Source organism: Trachemys scripta, chromosome 4, assembly GCF_013100865.1.
Source record: "Trachemys scripta elegans isolate TJP31775 chromosome 4, CAS_Tse_1.0, whole genome shotgun sequence".
Taxonomy (NCBI): domain Eukaryota; kingdom Metazoa; phylum Chordata; order Testudines; family Emydidae; genus Trachemys; species Trachemys scripta.
Genome location: NC_048301.1, coordinates 135003831 through 135023020, shown reverse-complemented (window position 1 = coordinate 135023020; position 19190 = coordinate 135003831). Strand labels below are relative to the sequence as shown.

The window sequence follows — 19190 nt, the reverse complement described above, 5'->3', positions numbered from 1 at the left end:
GGGAATTGTCCTCGCACCTCCCCCCCGTCTCTCCAGATGCGGAAACACGGAACCTCGCAATACAAACGATTAGTTAATGGCCCTGTCAGACCTGGGAAATGCTATGTGCCAGGAAGCTGGTCATGTGGGCTTGGAAGCTGAATGGAGGAAATTAAGCCACAGGAACATTTTCCATCTTTTTTTTTGGCTGTTTGAACTCTGAAGCCAGAGATCCCCTGGGCTGCCTCCTGGATCTGCCCTGAAAGACCCTTTGAAATGACAGGACAACTCTGTCACTCTTAGGATTTAATGGTAACTCATTGGTGTGTACATGTTTGTGTAACCCTTCTGCCAGGTGGAGCCAGCAGCAACAAGGGCTGGGTGTGACATTGTGTAGTCTATATGGTTTTATAAAAACTTGATAATAAGTCAATATAATGTAACTGAGATAGTTTTAGAGAAAATACGGTAATAAGTGAATGTAACGTAACTGGGATATGCTTCATGCAAAAGGTCTCTTGTAAGGTATCATTGCAAAGCTTATAATCTACTGAGTATGATCATCTGATTTGTATAAATGTACCACTCTTGTATCTAAAACTAGAAATATAAAATGTAACTCTGAGGGCCTATTGTAATTGTGTAAAGTGTGGACCATTAATGATGGTTTGGAATCTTGATGACTCCCATTGTCTGCAGATGGCTGTATTTACCTGTGAGTCTTCCTGTATATGTGTGTGCTGGCAAGTGAGTAATGAAGTCTTGCAGTGACATGTGATCATGTCACCTGAACTGGAATCCATCTTTAACCTGGTGCTTTTCCAGTGAGGGGGGGTGGAAACCCAGAGAGACAAAGCAACAGAGGGTCCTGTGGCACCTTTGAGACTAACAGAAGTACTGGGAGCATAAGCTTTCGTGGGTCGGAACCTCACTTCTTCAGATGCAAGTAATGGAAATCTCCAGAGGCAGGTATATATCAGTGTGGAGATAACGAGGTTAGTTCAATCAGGGAGGGTGATCCACCATGCTTTCAACAGCTTCCACCCCACCATCAACCTCAGCCTGGACCAATCTACACGGGAGGTCCACTTCCTGGACACCACCGTACAAATAAGCGATGGCCACATTAACACCACCCTATACCGAAAACCCACCGACCGCTACGCCTACCTTCATGCCTCCAGCTTCCACCCCGGTCACACCACACGATCCATCGTCTACAGCCAAGCACTGAGGTACAATCGCATCTGCTCCAACCCCTCAGACAGAGACCAACACCTACAAGATCTTCACCAAGGATTCTCAAAACTACGATACCCACACAAGGAAATAAAGAAACAAATCAACAGAGCCAGACGTGTACCCAGAAGCCTCCTGCTACAAGACAGGCCCAGAAGAGAAACCAACAGAACTCCACTGGCCATCACCTACAGTCCTCAGCTTAAACCTCTCCAACGCATCATCAGTGATCTACAACCCATCCTGGACAATGATCCCTCACTTTCACAGACCTTGGGAGGCAGGCCAGTCCTCGCCCACAGACAACCTGCCAACCTTAAGCATATTCTCACCAGCAACCACGCATAGCACCATAACAACTCTAACTCAGGAACCAACCCATGCAACAAACCTCGATGCCAACTCTGCCCACATATCTACACCAGCAACACCATCACTGGACCTAACCAGATCAGCTACAACATCACCGGCTCATTCACCTGCACGTCCACCAATGTTATATATGCCATCATATGCCAGCAATGCCCCCCTGCTATGTACATTGGCCAAACTGGACAGTCACTACGCAAGAGGATAAATGGACACAAGTCAGATATCAGGAATGGCAATATACAAAAACCTGTAGGAGAACACTTCAACCTCCCTGGCCACACAATAGCAGATGTTAAGGTAGCCATTTTACAACAAAAAAACTTCAGGACCAGACTCCAAAGAGAAACTGCTGAGCTTCAGTTCATCTGCAAATTTGACACCATCAGATCAGGATTAAACAAAGACTGTGAATGGCTATCCAACTACAGAAACAGTTTCTCCTCCCTTGGTGTTCACACCTCAACTGCTAGCAGAGCACCTCACCCTCCCTGATTGAACTAACCTCGTTATCTCCACACTGATATATACCTGCCTCTGGAGATTTCCATTACTTGCATCTGAAGAAGTGAGGTTCTGACCCACGAAAGCTTATGCTCCCAGTACTTCTGTTAGTCTCAAAGGTGCCACAGGACCCTCTGTTGCTTTTTACAGATTCAGACTAACACGGCTACCCCTCTGATACCAGAGAGACAAAGAGTTCCCGCCTTATGCAAAAGATATATAAAGGGGGGAAGAGAACAGAGAGGGAGAGGAGCCATCATGAAGACTCCCCTAGCTATCACCTGAGCTGCAACAAGAGCTGTACCAGAGGAAAGAATTGTGCCCAGGCCTGGAAGATGTCCAGTCTGAGAAAAACTTACTGAAGCATCTCTGAGGGTGAGATTATCTGTATTTAGTTTGATTAGGCATAGATTTGCGCATTTTATTTTATTTTGCTTGGTGACTTACTTTGTTCTGTCTGTTACTACTTTGAACCACTTAAATCCTACTGTCTGTATTTAATAAAATCACTTTTTATTTAGTAATTTACTCAGATTATGTATTAATACCTGGGGGAGCAAATAACTGTGCATATCTCTCTATCAGTGTTATAGAGGGCGAACAATTTATGAGTATGCCCTGCATAAGCTTTATGCAGGGTAAAACAGATTTATTTGGGTTTAGACCCCACTGGGAGTTGGGCATCTGAGTGCTAGAGACAAGCACACTACTGTGAGCTGTTTTCAGGTAAACTTGCAGCTTTGGGACAAGTGATTCAGACCCTGGGTCTGTGTTGGAGCCAGACGGGAGTGTCTGGCTCAGCAAGACAGGGTGCTGGAGTCCTGAGCTGGCAGGGAAAACAGAAGCAGGGGTAGTCTTTTGCACATCGGGTGGCAGCTCCCAAGGAGGTTTCTGTGATCCAACCCGTCACACTGGGGTCAGTATCTAGGGGTTCGTTTTCAACAATACAACAGAAAACCACCTCGAGCTCCCACTCAGTGACCTGGAACAATTATACACTGCCCCCAGGGCATGTCTAAAAGCCAATACTTCCTCTCTCACAAGCACAGAGTCTGAGGGTACATCCAGACTACCCGCTGATTCGGCGGGTAGTAATCGATCTATCAGGGATCAATATATTGTGTCTCATATAGACGCGATATATCGATCCCCAAACACACTCCCGTCGACTCCAGAACTCCACCAGGGCGAGCGGCAGTAACAGAGTTGACAGGGAAGTCGCAGCCGTTGATCCCGTGCCGTGAAAACAGGAGGTAAGTTGAAATAAGATACGTCAACTTCAACTACACTATTCCAGCTGAAATTGCATATTTTACATCAACCCCCCCTCCAGTGTAGATCAGCCCTGAGCATAACAAAATTTTTTAGCTCTCAATGATTTCAGCAATGTTCTCAGTGCACAATACTCCTATAATAAAGTCACTGTCCCAAAACAGACCTAATACTTAAACCAAAATATCAGTGATTTCCCCTGTGCAATATCTAACAAGTCTGTCAAACAAACAAACATTAACTCCTTTTCTACACCATATTACACATACCAAAGCCCATCTTCTACCAATTCATTGAGCTTTGTAACCCATGTCCCTTGCCTAGCAAGTACCATTCACTTGAGGGTGAGTCCCTCCATCAGGCTATGCCAGGTACAGTTCTGCTGCCCTTGGTTCACACAACAAGAATAACAATGCTTTATTACTCCTGCTCCAATAACAAGGAGACTGAGGATCCAACACCAGCCAGAAGTGATCATTTGGGGAAGCAAACCCATCATGCTGAGCGCCAAGGCAGGGTGGGTGTGTCCATGCAAACGAGATCAGCTTCTGAAGTCTTTTTCCACAGCTCACCACTAGATGTCAGGGGAGAGCTCATTCAGACTCTGCTTACATCTGCTTTGCTTTAACCTGTAAATAACTCTCTTATTTCTCTTTCCTAGTTGATAAATCCTTATAAATGTTTATTGCAGGGCATTACCTGTGGTGTAAGATCTACAGTACCAATTCATCTGGGGTAAGTGACCGGTCTCTTGGAACTGGGAGCAACCTGTGATTTTTGGTGTAAGTGACCATTTATCACTAAGTCCAGTTTGTCTGGGTGGCAACATAGAGTGGAGAGTCTATCTTGAGGGACTGTCTGTGACGCCGAGGGAACACGGGTACAGTGATCCAGGAGATTACGTTTGGAAGTTGGTTGGTGAAATCTAATGATAGACACTCCACCAATTTGGGGTGTCTGCCCTGTGTTTGACAGCCTGCCCTGAGGTTGGCACTCACAGACTCATGAGCCATTCCAGACAGCGTGATGGGGGCAGCTGGGCTTTGTGGCTGATGCACTGGGGTGGGACCCAGGAGATCTGGCTTCATAAAATATTAGAATAATAGAATATCAGGGTTGGATGGGACCTCAGAAGGCCATCTAGTCCAACCCCCTGCTCAAAGCATGCCTGCCTCTCCCACAGGCAACCATACAGAATGATGAGCCATCCTTTGTTTAGTTAAACCATGAGTTCTTTGGGGCAGGGACTGTCTCTCACCCTGTGCAGCCCCTGGCACAGTGGGGCCCTGATCTGAGACCTGCTCTATGTGTGCCAGGATGTCTAGTATCAGGGCTGCTCTAACTAGCTCCCAGCTGGACAGCACAGAGTGGCTATGACCCACTCCCTCCTTCCCACTGCGGGGCAGCATAGACCTGCTGTCATAACTATAAAGGGAAGGGTAACAGCCCTCCTGTGTACAGTACTATAAAATCCCTCCTGGCCAGAGACTCCAAAGTCCTTTTACCTGTAAAGGGTTAAGAAGCTCAGGTAACCTGGCGGACACCTGACCCAAAGGACCAATAAGGGGACATGATACTTTCAAATCTTGGTGGGGGGAAGGCTTTTGTTTGTGCTCTTTGTTTTGGTGGTTGTTCGCTCTTGGGACTAAGAGTGACCAGACATCCATCCAGGCTCTCCAAATCTTTCTGAACAAGTCTCTCTTATTTTAAACTTGTAAGTAAACAGCCAGGCAAGGCGTGTTAGTTTTATCTTTGTTTTCTCAACTTGTAAATGTACCTTTTTGCTAGAGTGTTTATCTCTGTTTGCTGTAACTTTGAACCTAAGGCTAGAGGGGATTCCTCTGGGCTCTTTAAGTTTGATTACCCTGTAAAGTTAGTTTCCATCCTGATTTTACAGAGATGATTTTTACCTTTTTCTTTAATTAAAAGCCTTCTTTTTAAGAACCTGATTGATTTTTCCTTGTTTTTAGATCCAAGGGGGTTGGATCTTGATCCACCAGGAGTTGGTGGGAGAAAGGAGGGGGATGGTTAATTTCTCCTTGTTTTAAGATCCAAGGGGTTTGGATCTGTATTCACCAGGGGATTGGTGAAGAGTCTCTCAAGGCTACCCAGCGAAGGGAATTAGCACTTTGGGAGTGGTGGCAGCGGACCAGATCTAAGCTGGTAGTTAAGCTTAGAAGTTTCATGCAGGCCCTCACATTTGTACCCTAAAGTTCAGAGTGGGAAGCAGCCTTGACACCTAGGGTGACCAGACGTCCCGATTTTATCGGGACCGTCCCGATATTTCCTTGTTTGTTCCGCGTCCCGACCGACATGCGGTCGGGACAACCGGACAAACAAGGAAATGCCCCGGAGCCTAGAGCCCGGAAGTACTCGCACCCCCCCCCCCGCCCCGACTCTGCCCCCTCCCCCCCATTGGCTCCCTCCCCGAATCCCCGCCTCTTCCCCGGGCTTACCATTCCTCCTCCCTCCGCAAGCGCTGGAGGGAGGCCCGGGAGACTCAGGGGAAGCGCGGGGCCGGGGTGAGTAACAGTCCGGCCTGGCCCCGAGCAGGACTCAGTTGGGTGGTAGGGAGAGGAGGGGGGCGGCCCGCGGGGCCAGGCGGCGGCGGCGGCTGTTGTTGTCCCCCCGGGGCAGCGGGACTCGGGAGCAGCCGCTGCTGCAGCTCCCACTGCCGCGGGGGAGGAAGCGGCCATGGCGCTCCGCGGCTGCGGCTCTGGCGCCCCCGAACCCCCCGAGCCGGGGCCTGCTGCGGGGACCCAGCAGCGCGTACGCTGGGCCCAGCCCCTGGCCAGTCGCGTCTGGGCTGCTGCCCAGCTGGTGCTATCCCGCGGCGGCCCCGGGGCGGAGGCATCGGCCGCCCAGCCCCGTTCGTTCCCCTGCGGGACGGGGGGGGCTGTGGCCCGCTGCCCCCACTCCGGGGCCGCCGCGCGATAGCACCAGCTGGGCAGCAGCCCAGACGCGACCGGCCAGGGGCTGGGCCCAGCGTGCGCGCTACTGGGTCCCCGCAGCAGGCCCCGGCTCGGGGGGTTCGGGGGCGCCGCAGCCGCGGAGCGCCATGGCCGCTTCCTCCCCCGCGGCAGTGGGAGCTGCAGCAGCGGCTGCTCCCGAGTCCCGCTGCCCGGGGGGACAACAACAGCCGCCGCCTGGCCCCGCGGGCCGCCCCCCTCCTCGCCCAACCACCCGACTGAGTCCTGCTCGCGGCCAGGCCGGACTGTTACTCACCCCGGCCCCGCGCTTCCCCTGAGTCTCCCGGGCCTCCCTCTAGCGCTTGCGGAGGAAGGTTTTTTTTGGGCCCCGCCCCCCGCCACGCCCCCCCCGCCACGTCACCCCCCCCCGCGTCCCGATATTTGTATTTGGTGATCTGGTCACCCTATTGACACCTGCCAATCAGGGACTGTTGGGCCAGTGAAGAGGTGCCCAGGGTATGGAGAACAGAGAGACCTAGCCACTAACAGTGAGTGAGCAGTGGTGTTAGGAGTGGGGAGAGGGTGTGGTCGGGACTCCTGGGTCCTATCCCCAGCTCTGCTGCTGATGGGCCAGATGAGCACTGTGCATCAGTTTCCTCCTCTGGAGAGCTGGGGCTGCCCTGCCCCAATGCTGAGTGAGTCCCTGTGGGTGGGAGGACGGCAGCAGGAGGAGGCACAAGCTCCTGGGTGGAGAGGTGCCAAAGGGCGGCTTGCAGGGGTTCCCCATCTCGGGATGGGGGCTTCCTGAGCCAGAGCAGGAGGGGTTGGGATGGAGCTTCCACTCCTGCCCTCCCACATTTCACTCTCGCTCCATCCAGCCACTGTCCCTTTCTCTCGGTCTGCGGCTGGGTCCACTCTCCCCACACCTGCTCTCAGCCCATCCTGCTTCTCCCAGAGAGGGGATGGAGCAGGTCTGATTGGCATGTCAGCTGCTGCTGCTGAGGGCACCTGCCCCGGCTACCTTGTGCCCGCTCACTCCTCACTCCATCTGGGTGTAGGGCCCATCTGTGCCAGGCACAGGGACCGCTTCTTGCCATCTGCCCATCACCCCCAGCTCAAAGAACATGCCCCGGAGGCCTCACCCTATGCCCCCTCAGAGCCGCCCCATGGAAGCTAGTGGGGTTAATGAACCCCTAGCACCTCCCTGATACCCCTGCAGGGAAGCAACGAGGAACCCAGACCCTACTGCTCCCCTCCTCTGGGGAGCTCAGCACAGGGTCTGCCCAGAAGGGTGGCTGCTATCCATCCCCGCACCCACGCTGGTCATTCTTACTCCCGTGCTGCCTGCCTGCCCTGTTCCAGGGTCACCCCATTGGGAATCAGGCCCCATAACTGCCCCCAGGGAGCAGTGATCTGCCCCTAGGGGAAATGGACATGACTGGAGGGGGTAGGGATGGAGTAGCAGGGAGAGAGAGAAACTCTGCCTAGAGCCAGGGAGGGAAGGGATGGCTCACTCTGACCACCATGGCACAGAGCCATAGCCTGGTGGGCATGGACATTGCCATGACACGCAGCTCATGGCTCTGGGGCTTGGGCTCTGCCCCCAGTGCCCCTCTGCCCAGACTGGCACCAACGTGCTGAGACCCAGCAGAACTTGTCTCCTGGGTCAGGGCTCTCCCCAAGACCTGTCTGAGGCTGGGAGAATATATTCCCCCCCCCCCATGTTGGCACAGAGCCTAAGTGCCTACCAATGCCAAGTTGTACCATCCGTCCCTGAGATGGAGACCATGGGCAGGGCCACCTGGGCATCAGTCACATGCTCCCAGGTCATAGCCAGCCCATCAGAGCAGGACCAAACTGCAGAGCCAACCAGGCAGGGTCCAGTGTCAGCTAATTAGTGCCATTCATGAAGTGTTAGTCTCAATCTCCCCCTGCAACCACCACCAAAGGCTGGGAGGTCACCCACGGGAAGTAGGGATAAAGTAGGACCTACCTGAAGTATCTGCAGTGAGAGTCAGGCAGGGGTTAGGATGGAGCGAGCTCCCGCCTGGTGTCCAATCGCTGCCAATCTGGAGAAGGATGAAAGCCAGCAGGAGCAGGACGCTGATTTATATCGGTGGCAAGGGAGGAAGCAGCACCGGAGGGGTGGGGGGTGGAGGCACATGGTGTGAACCAGTGGGGCGGAGAGGCAGATATCATTTAACTGGCGGCAGTCCAGCTAGCGCTTGCCGCAGCCCACCTCCAGGTCCCACCCCAAAGCCTCAGGTCCCTTGGGCCCAGTCGGGTTGGGAAGAGCTGATGTCCGGCCTGGGATTCTGCCCTTACCTGTCCAGTTAGCTTCACCCATGGCTGCAGACTCCATCAAGTGAAAGCCCAAGGATGGCCCCTGTGGACAGGGACAAGGCACCTGCCAGCCCGGGGTGGGGAATTCACGGGGTTAGGAGTGTGTGTAATCAGGGACAGGCTGTTGGGACCAAGTACCTTGGCTGGGAGAGCTGGGGAATAAGATCGGTTAAGAGGCAGTGTGGCCTAGTGGGTAGAGCACTGGACTGGGAGCCAGGAGATCTGCTCTGCCCATGGCCTACTGGGTAACTAGGATCAAGTCACTTCCCAGCCCTGCACCTCAGTTTCCTCTCCCGCCCTATTTCTGGCTGGTCTGCTTAGACTGTAAGCTCTTTGGGGCAATGGCTGTCTCACAGGATGGCTGTACAGCACCCAGCACAGGGAAGCAGGAGATGGGACGGGACTGATCTCAGATGGGTCCTGGAGGTGCTGCCGGTCTGCCGCCTGCTCCTCTCCTCTCCTTTGGGGGTCCTGAGGGAAGTGAGTTAAGATTTGCCGCCCTGCTCTATCCGTATCATGCTGCAGGCATGTAGTTAAACAAAACTCCCGACCAGCGAGACTGGGAAACCACGGCTGCAAACGCTGCCTGGCTACAAAGCCTTGGGCAAAATCAGGGCAGGAGGTTTTGATCAGCTGCCAGGTGTTGGCTCCAGGTGATCAGTGCGGGGTTAAACAAAGGAGCTGGCCCTGGCCTGGGGAGCACGCTGATCTGAGCTGCGGGCTGAGAGCAGAGGGAGAAAAGGAGGAGAAAAAACATGTGTTTCTCAGGAAGCAGTGATGGAGAGAGGCAGGTTGAGATGGGGTCATTTTGCAGAGGAAAATGTGGGTTTGGGTTAAAGGAAGAGGGAGCATTTCTGAGAATCAGATCTGGGGGGTGGGGGAGGAGCAGGTGGGTTTGTTAACTGAGCAATCAAAGGGCAGCTCAGCCCACAGGATCCTCGATTAGTGCCTGTTAGAAACCGCCACTGCAGGTTGGGGGAGAGCAGTGCAATGAGACCAGGTTTGTCCCAGAGTTTGCTCCACCCCCCTGTATTTGGGGCCTTGCTGGGTTATTTCCAACTGCATTTCCTTGGTGCAGTCCTGTTTATTTACTGACTTCTCCCACACAGTCCTGTGCCCCTGCAAGAACAGGAACAATCAGCAGCTGACTGTTTCCTTGCTCAGAAATTCCGAAGCCTGAATCTCCTGCCAGTCCTGTGTCCCAAGGAGCTCAGCTCCTCACGGCCATGCTCACAACTCCTGCCCTTCCTGTCTGCTGCCTTTTGCCTTGTAGCCTATAGGATTAACCTGCTTGCTTGCATACATATATATTTTCTTATAGTTTAAGTATATGGTTTATTGTGATACGTTTATAGATTTATATTAAAGTAAGTTCGGCTGTAATTCAAGGGACCTACAGGCCATATCCTGTATGTTGAGCTAAGGCAAAGTTAGCATATCTATGTCTGGGACCTTTCACCCAGATAGCAAAGAGAACACACACACACGTCTGGGACCTTTCACCTAGATAAATAGATAATGGTAGAATGGCATAGGGGGGTTCCAAGTCTGTACCCTCAAACTTAACATGTACACCACAAGGAAAGAACCGAAAGAACCGGGAAACAAAAATAACATGTGTGTATATTCTAATGTCATTAATATGTATGTACATGTCATCAATACATAGAAGCATACTAGCCTATGGAGTAAGTGTACCCTAACATTTTTGTGGGTAAGAAATGAAGTTTGTGCATAAAAGGAGGGTTCAAACACCTGTGCCCTATAAAAGAGGGCCTTACGAGAGAGGCTCTACTTGTTTTTGTTAGAACTTTCTAAGTTCCAAGGGGCTAGGCAAAGCTTAGTTTCCCTAAGATTTTGTTCTTAGTTTTGTTTATTAGGTTTTAATTTTAAGTTTAAGTTAGTTAAGTAAACTCTAAGTTAGCTTCGATAGTTCTTAGCTCTAGCTTCTTCTAAGCTTTGCACCTCTCACTCAAGAATTAAGGAACCTGACCCTCCAGAGGAGAGGCTGGCCCTGTGTCTCTCACCACCAGGTTATCAAGAAAGGGTCTGAGTATATTAATCAAAGCTTTGTAGCATATAATACCATATGTATCTTTTAAATAGCAGTAATACAATTGTAACTTTATAACTCTGATTATTTTATCATTTAGTTACTATGTCATTTATCTTAATGAAAAGTCTTTAAGGCTATATCTGTCTCAGTGTGAGCGTCCTGTCATGCCTCCGAGGGTCCTTTGTAAATTCTGTGAAGCCTGATTCAGGACAAGAACCTTATTATCTTCTGATCAAACGGATTGGCGAGCTTAAAACCCATACTATCCAAATTAATATTATTAACCTCCTAATCAGGCAAGAGACTGGTGAGGCAGCCAGGAGACTCAAGGAGTGTGTGACAGGGATTTTCAGGGATTCCAGGCATGTCTAGATTCCCTGAGAATCTCACCTGAGGCATTAGTAAAGAGTTAGCGTTAGAGAGCAAGATTGTGTGTTTTACTCACTCACTCTTAAGAAGACAGGAACCTGATTTCTTGTGACTTCTTGGCAGTGTTCCCACTATTTCCTGTTATGTACTGTGGTTTGACTTAGAATTTTAGCTTAGAGGTTTTAAATTTAATCTTACAAGATAAAGATTAATAGTGTTATTATTTAAAGTGATACGCGGGTTTAAGGGACTTTGTTAAAGGTTGAAGTTATAATGAATGGTACCGATGAGATATTAGCAGTAGCATCAGGCCCGATGACCCACACTAGTGGTGGTGTGGGACTTGATCTATGTATTCATTGCCACCAAGAGGGTGCAGTAACTCAGAACTTGTACAGTTTGAGCTACCTTATTTCAGTCCCCTCACCTCTCCCAGGCTGCACCTCTGATCCACCTGCCTCAGTTTCCTCCGGTTGTTTGGCAGGTCCCGACAGAGGAAAGAGCACTTGAACAGCTCACTCCATCCTAACCCCTGCCTGGCTCTTGCTGCAGACACTTCAGGTAGGACCTACTTTATCCCCCAGATACAGGAAGCAGGAGAGGAAGCATGTTGCTGGCAGAAGTGAGTAGATGCCAGCTTAAAATCGCTGGATGGCTGTAAATCAGACCATGGTCAGCTGTTGGAAAGAATCAAAAAGTTGGAAAAGATAGAAGATGTGTTAGAGGAAGACAAAGAATCGGTTCCCATCCCTATTGGCATGGTGGAACCAATGGAAATAGAGAAACCTGCAGGGCCAATTACTAGAAGTAGGGCAAAAAAGTTAGTTCAGACTAAGGTTATGGCTACACTACGAAATTAGGTCCATTTAATAGAAGTTGATTTTTTAGAAATTGATTTGATAGAGTCGATTGTGTGTGTCCCCACTAAGCATATTAAGTTGGCAGTGTGCGTCCACAGTACCAAGGCTAGCGTTGACTTTCGGAGTGTTGCACTGTGGTAGCTATCTCACAGTTCCCGCAGTCTCCACCGCCCATTGGAATTCTGGGTTGAGCTCCCAATGCCTGATGGGGAAAAACATTGTCAAGGGTGGTTCTGGGTACTCTTGGTCAGGCCCCCGTCCTTCCCTCCCTCCGTGAAAGCAATGGCAAAAAATCGTTTCTCGCCTTTTTTCCTGGGTTACCAGTGCAGATGACATACCACAGCAAGCATGGAGCCCGCTCAGCTCACTGTCACCTTACCTCTCCTGGGTGCTACTGGAAGACGCGGTACTGCAGTGCTACACAGCAGCATCCTCTTGCCTTGCCTTGCCGATGGCAGACAGTGTAATATGACTGCTAGCCATCGTCGTCGTCCCGTTGGTGCTGCTGGCCGACCTCGGTTAAGTTGGTTGGGGCATCTGGGCAGACATGGGTGCTCCTGGCTGGCCTCCGTGAGGTCGGTCGGGGGCGCCTGGACAAAAATGGGAATGACTCCAGGTCATTCTCTTCTTTAAGTTTCGTCTAATGGAGATTCAGTCCTGCCTGGAATATCAAACCAATTGGAGGCTTCTCATAGACTTTAAGGTCAGAAGGGACCATTATGATCATCTAGTCTGATCTCCTGCATGATGCAGGCCGCAAAGCCGTCCCAACCTCTTTCCCTTGACTCTGCTGTTGAAGTCCCCAAATCCTGTGGTTTAGAGACTTCAAGTAGCAGAGAATCCTCCAGCTAGTGACCCCTGCCCCATGCTGCGGAGGAAGGCAAAAAACCTCCAGAGCTTCTGCCAATCTACCCTGGAGGAAAATTCCTTCCCGACCCCAAATATGCCGATCAGTAGAACCCCGAGCATGTAGGCAAGATTCTCCAGCCAGACCCCCATTGGCCATTGATACTATTTACCAGCGATGGCACGCTGTTCATTTGACTAAAATCATGTTATCCCATTAAACCATTCCCTCCATAAACTTATCTAGCTTAATCTTAAAACCAGACAGGTCCTTCGCCCCCACCGTTTCCCTCGGAAGGCTGTTCCAATATTTCACCCCTCTGACGGTTAGAAACCTTCGTCTAATTTCAAGCCTAAACTTCCCCACAGCCAGTTTATATCCATTCGTTCTCGTGTCCACATTAGTACTGAGCTGAAATAATTCCTCTCCCTCCCTGGTATTTATTCCTCTGATATATTTAAAGAGAGCAATCATATCCCCCCTCAGCCTTCTTTTGGTTAGGCTAAACAACCCGAGCTCCTCGAGTCTCCTTTCATACGACAGGTTTTCCATTCCTCTGATCATCCTAGTGGCCCTTCTCTGTACCCGTTCCAGTTTGAGTTCATCTTTTTTAAACATGGGAGACCAGAACTGCACACAGTACTCCAAATGAGGTCTCACCAGTGCCTTGTACAACGGAAGCAGCACCTCCTTATCCCTATTAGATATACCTCACTTAATGCATCCCAAGACCGCATTGGCTTTTTTCACCGCTACGTCACATTGCTGACTCAGCCATCCTGCGGTCTACCAGGACTCCAAGGTCTTTCTCCTCCTCTGTTACTTCCAACCAATGCGTCCCCAGCTTGTAACTAAAATTCTTGTTAGTCATCCCTAAATGCATCACCTTACACTTTTCACTATTAAATTTCATCCTATTTCTGTTACTCCAATTTACAAGGTCATTCAAGTCTCCCTGCAGAATATTCCGATCCTCCTCCGAATTGGCAATACCTCCCAACTTTGTCATCCGCAAACTTTATCAGCCCACTCCTACAGTTGGTTCCGAGGTCAGTAATAAATAGATTAAATAAAATCGGACCCAAAACCGAACCTTGAGGAACTCCACTGGTGACCTCCCTCCAACCTGACAGTTCACCTTTCAGTATGACCCGCTGCAGTCTCCCCATTAACCAGTTCCTTATCCACCTCTGGATTTTCATATCAATCCCCATCATTTCCAATTTAACCAATAATTGCTCGTGCGGTACCGTATCAAACGCTTTACTGAAATCGAGGTATATTAGGTCCACCGCATTTCCCTTATCTAATAAGTCTGTTACTTTCTCAAAGAAGGAGATCAGATTGGTGTGGCACGATCTGCCTTTGGTGAAACCATGTTGTAATTTGTTGCAATTGCCATTGACCTCAAGGTCCTTAACTACTTTCTCCTTCAAAATTTTCTCCAGGACCTTGCACACTACAGATGTTAAACTGACAGGCCTGTAGTTACCCGGGTCACTTTTTTTCCCTTTCTTGAAAATAGGAACCACATTAGCTATTCTCCAGTCCAACGGTACCACCCCCGAGTTTAAAGATTCATTAAAAATTATCGCTAAGGGGCCTGCTATTTCTCGCGCTAGTTCCTTCAATATTCTTGGATGAAGATCATCCGGTCTGCCCGACTTAGTCCCGTTAAGGTGTTCAAGTTTGGCTTCTACCTCGGATACGGTAATCCCCCCTCCTGTATCCTCCTCTGTCACGCTGCCAATATTCCTAAATCCTTCATTGGCCTCATTGAAGACCGATGCAAAATATTCGTTTAGATATTGTGCCATGCCTAGATTATCCTTAATCTCCATTCCAGCTATAGTCTTCAGCAGTCCCACTTCTTCTTTCTTTGTTTTCTTCCTATTTATATGGCTATAAAACCTCTTACTATTGGTTTTAATTCCCCTCGCAAGGTCCAACTCTACATGGCTTTTGGCCTCTCTCACTCCATCTCTACATGCTCTGACCTCAATAAGGTAAGTTTCCTTATTGATCCCTCCCCTCTTCCACTCTTTGTACGCTTTCTGTTTTTTCCTAATTGCCCCTTTGAGACGGTCGCTCATCCAGCTCGGTCTAAATCTTTTGCTCACTAACCGTTTTCCCTTTCTCGGGATACAGGCCTCCGACAGCTCCTGCAGCTTTAACTTAAAATAATCCCAGGCATCATCTGCCTTTAGATCCATAAATATGTTAGCCCAATCCACTTCCCTTACCAGTCCTCTTAATTTATTAAAAATTAGCCTTTTTAAAATTGTAAACCCTAGTCTTCGATTTAATTCTGTTAATCCTTCCATTTAGTTTAAACCGAATTAGCTCATGATCACTGGAGCCAAGGTTATCCCCTACAACCATTTCCTCAATGAGGTCCTCACTACTCACCAAAACCAAATCCAAAATGGCCTCCCCCTCGTCGGTTCAGCTACTACTTGATGAAGGAATTGATCAGCAAGCACATCTAGGAACACCTGAGCTCTATTATTGCTACTAGCATTTGTTCCCCAATCTATATCTGGGAAGTTAAAGTCCCCCATAATTACACAGTTCCTATTAGTATTTACTTCCCTAAACACATTAAATAGTTCTTTGTCCATATCCTGGGTAGATCCCGGCGGTCTATAGCACACCCCAAGCACTATCCCAGGGGAGGCTCTAGTAGTTCTTTTACCCTGTGTGATTATCGCCCAGACGGACTCAGTCTTATCCATTCCATCAGTTATTATTTCTTTACAGCTTACCTCATTATTGACATACAATGCCACCCCCCGACCTTTACCTTTGTTCCGGTCGTTCCTAAACAGCACACACCCTTCCATACCTGTACTCCAGTCATGACTACTGTTCCACCATGTTTCAGTTATTCCTACGATATCCAGTTTCATTTCTCGGACCAGGAGCTCCAATTCCTCCATTTTGTTACCTAGGCTTCTCGCATTGGTGTATAAACATCCTAACGTATGCTGTTTAGCCTGTCTCCCATTAGTTATGCAATTTGTTACGGACCCCTTACTGTTCATCCCCCCTCTCCTTCTTATGTCCAATCCCATCCCCCCAGCTATATCTTTTCTTATCTCATCACTCTCCTTTTCAGTGTTGGAATTTGGCGTGGAGATTAACTGTACATCTGCCAACCGTCTCCCCCAACTTCCTAGTTTAAAGCTCTTTTGATGAGATGAGCCAGCCTCCCTCCCAGAAGTCTATTTCCTTCCCTACTTAGGTGAAGTCCATCCCGTGAGAACAGCTGTCTGTCCCCGAAAGCCTCCCAGTGGCCATACATCCCAAAGCCATCCTTATAGCACCACTCCCTTAGCCAACTAAATCTTCACAATCCTGTCAGCCCTTTGCTGCCCTTCTCTAGGAACAGGCAGAATCCCACTAAAGATGATCTGAGCCTCGATTTCCTTGAGCGTCTTCCCCAGCCTGGCATAATCTCCCTTGATTCTCTCTAATGAGAACCTAGCCATGTCATTCGTTCCTACATGAAGGATTATCAAGGGGTTCTTACCTGCTCCTTTTAGTATCCTTTTCAACCGCAGGTCCACATCCCGGATCTTTGCGCCCAGTAGACAGCACACCCTTCTGTTCTCTGGGTCCGCCCTGGTCACAGGCCTGTCTAACCTCCTCAGTAAGGAGTCCCCAATCACGTAAACCTGCCTTTGCCTGGCGACAGTGCGATCTACTAATCTATCCTCTGTTCCCTCTAGTCGTAACCCGTGTCCGTTCCTATTTTCCCTTATACTCCCCCTTGTGCCATCCTGTATCCTCCCGGGGCCCAGATTTGGTGCTGTCTCCATCAACTCCTCCCTTCTCTCTATTGGACTAGCTGTTCTTCTCTTCTTCCTCACCCTTCCACCTTCAGTTATCACCTGCTGCCCTGCCTCCTCGTTATCCAAACACCCAAACCTGTTCCTGAGTTCTATTTCCCCTTCACTAACCCTCCTTTTCCTTGGCCTGCTTCTCATGGTCACATGCTTCCACTGCCCTTGTTCTTCCCCTAACATTCCCCCCTCACAGTCCTCAGCCCCTGCCTCCACCTGCACCCCTGAGCATTCCCCTTCAGCTCCTCCTTGCCTTTCCTCCATCAGCTTCTCGAACCCCCTTCTAAACTCCACCAGGTTATCTACCTGCATCTCCAACCCTCGAATTTTTTCTTCCAGTAACTGTATTAGGCGGCACTTCATATAAACATACCTCTGTTCAGGCTCACCTGCTAGAACCATATACATTCTGCAGCTTCCACATGCAATCATCTGCATTCTGTCCACTGCCGCTTGGCTCATGGCTGCTGCAGTCTCTGCCCACAGCACCTGGGGACACAGAGCACATGGGACACCACACCCTCCTGCCTCCCCTTCCACCTCCCCCTGCAAACTCCCACTCAAACTCCCCTGTTAGCATCCCTGTTTGCCAGCTCCTGTGCCGCTGCCTGGCTGGGTGGCTGCTTTTATAGGACCCCTAATCAGCCAAGCTCCGCCCCCTAATCAGGGCTTGGCATTCCTCCCAGCACCCTGCCCCTACAGGCCTCTACACACACAAGCACTACAAAGACAGACGCAAGTACAGATACCTTCTCCTCCAATGAGACTCCCACTCAAACTCCCCTGTTAGCAGCCCTGTTTGCTGCCTCCTCAGGCTGCTCTCCCAGTCGGCAGCACCGCGCAGTCACACCTACCCCAGCCTACCCCTTGCTCCCATGGCTCATGAAGCCTGGACAGTAGTAAGGAGCAGTTCAACTACAGGCTGAGCAAGTGCAGAATGGTGGTAGAATGTGCCTTTGGACATTTAAAAGCTCGCTGGTGCAGTTTACTGACTCAGTTAGACCTCAGCAAAACCAATATTCCCATAGTTATTACTGCTTCCTATGTGCTCCACAATCATAGAATCATAGAATATCAGAGTTGGAAGGGACCTCAAGAGGTCATCTAGTCCAACCCCCTGCTCAAAGCAGGACCAATTCCCAGCTAAATCATCCCAGCCAGGGCTTTGTTAAGCCGTGCCTTAAAAACCTCCAAGGAAGGAGACTCCACCACCTCCCTAGGTAACGCATTCCAGTGTTTCACCACCCTCCTAGTGAAATAGTTTTTCCTGATATCCAACCTGGACCTCCCCCACTGCAACCTGAGACCATTACTCCTTGTTCTGTCATCTGCCACCACTGAGAACAGCCGAGCTCCATCCTCTTTGGAACCCCCCTTCAGGTAGTTGAAGGCTGCTATCAAATCCCCCCTCATTCTTCTCTTCTGGAGACTAAACAATCCCAGTTACCTCAGCCTCTCCTCATAAGTCATGTGCTCCAGACCCCTAATCATTTTTGTTGCCCTCCGCTGGACTCTTTCCAATTTTTCCACATCCTTCTTGTAGTGTGGGGCCCAAAACTGGACACAGTATTCCAGATGAGGCCTCACCAATGTCAAATAGAGGGGAACGATCACGTTCCTCGATCTGCTGGCAATGCCCCTACTTATACAGCCCAAAATGCCGTTAGCCTTCTTGGCAACAAGAGCACACTGTTGACTCATATCCAGCTTCTCATCCACTGTGACCCCTAGGTCCTTTTCTGCAGAACTGCTACCTAGCCATTCGGTCCTTAGTCTGTAGCAGTGCATGAGATTCTTCCGTCCTAAGTGCAGGACTCTGCACTTGTCCTTGTTGAACATCATCAGGTTTTTTTCGGCCCAATCCTCTAATTTGTCTAGGTCCCTCTGTATCCGATCCCTACCCTCTAGTGTATCTACCACGCCTCCTAGTTTAGTGTCATCTGCAAACTTGCTGAGAGTGCAGTCCACACCATCCTCCAGATCATTAATAAAGATATTAAACAAAACCAGCCCCAGGACCGACCCTTGGGGCACTCCGCTTGAAACCGGCTGCCAACTAGACATGGAGCCATTGATCACTACCCGTTGAGCCCGACGATCTAGCCAGCTTTCTATGTACCTTACAGTCCATTCATCCAGCCCATACTTCTTTAACGTGGCGGCAAGAATACTGTGGGAGACCGTATCAAAAGCTTTGCTAAAGTCAAGGAATAACACATCCACTGCTTTCCCCTCATCCACAGAGCCAGTTATCTCATCATAGAAGGCAATTAGGTTAGTCAGGCACGACTTCCCCTTCGTGAATCCATGCTGACTGTTCCTGATCACTTTCCTCTCCTCTAAATGTTTCATAATTGATTCCTTGAGGACCTGCTCCATGATTTTTCCTGGGACTGAGGTGAGGCTGACTGGCCTGTAGTTCCCCGGATCCTCCTTCTTCCCTTTTTTAAAGATGGGCACTACATTAGCCTTTTTCCAGTCATCTGGGACCTCCCCCGATCGCCATGAGTTTTCAAAAATAATGGCTAATGGCTCTGCAATCTCACCCGCCAACTCCTTTAGCACCCTCGGATGCAGCGCATCCGGCCCCATGGACTT

The 19190-nt window shown here is 49.8% G+C and overlaps 2 protein-coding genes across 2 annotated transcripts in view; both read right to left on the bottom strand.

Annotated features, from left to right (window-relative positions):
• LOC117876017 (probable G-protein coupled receptor 152) overlaps nt 1-8362 on the bottom strand; it is an 86375-nt gene extending 78013 nt beyond the window's left edge. The window contains exon 1 of the transcript XR_004645412.1: nt 8266-8362. The gene's annotated coding sequence lies outside the window, so the exon portion shown is untranslated. The remainder of the gene's footprint in view (nt 1-8265) is intronic.
• LOC117876018 (probable G-protein coupled receptor 152) overlaps nt 1-19190 on the bottom strand; it is a 109008-nt gene that overhangs the window by 75219 nt on the left and 14599 nt on the right. The gene's annotated exons all lie outside the window — the stretch shown is intronic.